Source organism: Magnolia sinica, chromosome 13, assembly GCF_029962835.1.
Source record: "Magnolia sinica isolate HGM2019 chromosome 13, MsV1, whole genome shotgun sequence".
NCBI lineage: Eukaryota > Viridiplantae > Streptophyta > Magnoliopsida > Magnoliales > Magnoliaceae > Magnolia > Magnolia sinica.
This window is the reverse complement of record NC_080585.1, coordinates 57,517,837-57,521,747: the sequence shown is the minus strand read 5'-3', so window position 1 is coordinate 57,521,747 and position 3,911 is coordinate 57,517,837. Positions and strand designations below refer to the sequence as shown.

The 3,911-nt window shown below is 39.3% G+C and overlaps 1 non-coding gene across 1 annotated transcript; it reads right to left on the bottom strand.

The window, feature by feature from the left end:
* Nucleotides 1–3,100: 3,100 nt before the first annotated feature.
* LOC131224566 (small nucleolar RNA R71) lies at nt 3,101–3,207 on the bottom strand. The gene has a single exon (XR_009161039.1). It is a non-coding gene; the product is annotated as a small nucleolar RNA R71 (small nucleolar RNA).
* Between the last annotated feature and the right edge of the window lie 704 nt (nt 3,208–3,911).

Below are 3,911 nucleotides of genomic sequence, written 5' to 3'. Positions count from 1 at the left end.
GCAACGGCGCCAAAAACTTGTTCACACCCCAAGTGCAGGGTTGTGATGTAGTAATAAACTCGGTAAGACCGAGGTCGAATCCACAGGGACTGATACCTGTACGTTATCTGAAATAAAGTAGAACTAGAACTAGACTAAGATGCTATCTAAATCAAATAGAATTTAAGAAATAATTGTGGAAGAATTATCTAAAACTTTAAGGAATTCAAAGGAAAGGAACTAGGGATTCAGAGGATCCACTTGTAGAGATCAGGGAGATCTTATGCCTGCATCAAGGATTATGGAATTCAACTGAACTTACTTGATTTGATTTTCAAGAGATGAAAGGTATATGAATTAGAATGGATTCCATCACCAAACCATGCCCAGGAGACAAAGTAAACAATAGAATTAAACTAATTACCAACCAATCAACAATGTATGAAGATCAGGAAGGTACTGTCATCCTACCATGCCCATGAGACGATGGTGAACAACAGGGCCTCCTGACGTCATAAACATCAAAAGAGAAAAGAAATATTCAAAGCCATTGCAAACCCATTGTAATTTCAGTCACAACAGACCATTAAAGACTAAGAAAAATATTCATTTAATAATTAAACCACAATCAAGTTTAATTCACAATGAAATAATTAAATAAAGTCTCCCATCTCAATACAAGCTTCACCTCTTAGCCCTAGCTAAGAGGTTCAGCCTAGCATGATTATGCTAGAACCAAAGAGAAAAAAAAACATTAAAGGAAAGAAATAAAATAAAAGGAAAAGAAAAAGGAAACCTCTTTCTTCCTATCTCCTCAGCTTTTTCTCCTTTTCTTCTTAGCTTTTTTTTCTCCTTTTCTTCTGATTTCTCCCACCGAGCACAAAACCCAAAACCGAGCTCCCTCCTTCCCGTTTTTTTTTTCTCTTCCTCTCTTCCTTCCTTTTATCCCTTGCTAGGGACGGAGGAGCGAGGTTGTTGTATTCGAAACGGAAACAAATTCGTTTACGCAGACACAGCTGACGCAGCCGAGAATTTCGCAGAAAAGTACTTCTGTTTAGCTTGAGATTTTGGACGACTGATCGTCAAAAATCGGAATCGGACTTCTTGGTGGGGTTCAGGATCTCCTACTCTATCATTTAAACGGTCTGGATCATTGATCCGGTCGTGATTGACATCACAAAAGGGGCCACGGAGAGCGGCAGCGTCCGGGCGCTGTTTGGACTCTCTGCCTGCGCAGGACTTGCGCTGAGCTACTAGTGGGGCCCACTTACCTTGTCGCTTGAGAAATCCAAACCGTCCATTAGATTCGTGACAAAATTTTGGTAAGAGAGATGGATTTTGGATCAGATTCGGCGTGACCCACGGAAGAAATCAGCTGCAATAGTTGTAGGGCAGTCCATTTGTGACCATTGAAACCAACAAGTGTGCATGCATGAGTGCATAAAGTCAACATGGGTTTGGCTAAATCGAGCCCCTCTGCATGATGGACGGCTCGGATTGAGCATTTGGACCATGATGATGGCCCACTGAGATCATCCTCAGTCTCTGTTTCATGACAGAAACAGAGTTCACGTCCACTCTTAGTGCAAAAAGTATAGTATGTACACTGTATAATGATTATGAGAAATCCACACCATTCATCTTGTTCTCCATTTCATTTGAACCGTGGGGGCCAAAGTTAAAGCGTATCTGGACAGCGGGTGGGCCCCAAATCAGGATTTTATGGACTGATCTGTTAGTTCAGCCACTTTCACGAGGATCCAATGGCTGAAATTTGACGTGTACGGTTAGTTTTTGGTCCTCGAGCCATGTATAAAGTTTCGAGCCAAACAGATGATGAAAACCCAGTGATCTTGCATTCTGGCTGACTTTCAGGCCGCTTGAGCTTCAGTTTCTCAATTTTCGTGGATCCCTGGCATGTAATTCCGTCGATCTTGGTCCCTTGGAGTCCGTCCCTTGCCTTGGTGCATTCTGAACGTTAAATCCATGCTTTTAGCATCCTTTTTCAGTCTATGCTTGTAAATACACCTTGCATCACAAACACGATTAAATTGGTGCATTAAATAGTATCATGTCCATAAATTCAGGTAATAATTGGGTCTGATATGCAATATTTGACCCTCAACAGCCGTTGCTGGGGATTAACGGTTGTGTTTTTCTGAGATTGATTAGTTTTAGAAATAGGTTAAGATTAGGATTTATTTACTTTTTATTTTTACGATTAGGGTTTTTCTAGATATTTGTTTTTTTTTTTAGAAACTAACCTAACTTTCCTGTTTTGTAGGATCTTAATATAGAAACTTCTAATTTAGTAATCTCTTTCTAATTTTTCTATCTTTCTATTTTTATATTAGGGTTTGTTTTCTGTTTTTAGAAACTTTCTAATTCTATAATTGTTTTTTTTTTTAAAAGAAACTAACTCATCTTTCTATTTTTATTTTTAGAAACTTTCTAAGTTTAGAATTTCTGTTTTTAGAAACTGATTTCTTTTGTTTTGTTTTGCAGGATATTAAATTAGGAACTTCCAATCTGGTAACTTGTTTCTAATTCTCTTCCTTTCTTTTTCCAGAATTCTTATTCCCTCCCTTTTTAGGTTTAGGTTAGGAGGATTGGTTGAGGGGTTATCTATCCATCACAGGATTAGATACCACTCAAGGTCCTCAGAGTTAATTGAGGTAATGGCTGCCAATCAACCAGTCAATCAACCGGGAAGACAACCTCGACCTTGGGTTGAGGAAGTCTAGGATGAGAATGAGGTGCTTGCCCCGCCTCGCACTTTGTGAGATTATTTACAACCGGCGGAGGTGAACACCCCTTCTTGTATGGTTTTCCAGAAAACACAAGAAACATGGATATCAAGCCTAGAGTGATCCAACTCCTTCCAAAGTTCCTTGGACTTGAATCTGAAAGTCCATACCCGCACTTGCAAGAATTTGATGAGGTTATAGCCACCTTATACTTTCCTAACGTGTCTGAGGACATAGTCAGGCTAAAACTCTTTCCTTTCTCCTTAAAAGAGAAAGCTAAGATGTGGTTGCACTCACTACGTCCACGATCTATTAGCATATGGAATGACATGATGGAGTTCATAAAAAAATTCTTTCCATACCATAAGACGAACACCATTAGGAAGTCGATCATGAACTTCGCCCAAAAGGAAGATGAAACATTCTTCCAATGTTGGGAGCGGTTCAAGGATCTTGTCAGTTCATGCCCACAACACGGTTTTGAAATGTGGCGCATAACAACTTTCTTTCACGATGGACTAACATCTTCCATGCGTCAATTCGTCAAGACAATGTGCAATTGGGATTTCATGAATAAACATGTCAATGAGGTGTGGGATTACTTTAACAAACTTGCTGAAACCGTACAATCATGCGACATCTCCCCAAAATCGAGTACCATCTCTAGGCCTACTCAATCAAAGGAGAGGGGTGGAATATACCTTTTGAAAGAGGATGATGATATCAATGCTAAAGTAGCTAATCTCATAAGGAAATTTGAGGCAATGGAATTAAAGAAGGATAAGGCTAAGGAAACTGTTTGCGGTATTTGTGCTTGCAACGTTCACACAATTGAAAATTGTCCAACAATACCTGCTTTTCAAGAGGCACTAAATGAGTAATCTAATGCTGTGAATAGTTACCAAAGACCTTTTAATGGACCCACCTCTAATACATACAATTCTAGTTGGAGAAATCATCCAAACTTCAGTTGGAAGAATGGACAAACTGTTACTCCTCAAGGATTCCTTAAACAAATTCCAAATCAAGGGAAACCTCAAGAGGAACTGGTTCAAAATTCCACATAAACTCAGGAGCTTACTCAATCAACATGAGAATTTACAAAATTTATACAAAAGATGGATTCACGCGTTACGATTATAGAAATGGGGATGCTTCCTGCTCAACCTTTCCTGTAATGCTCTG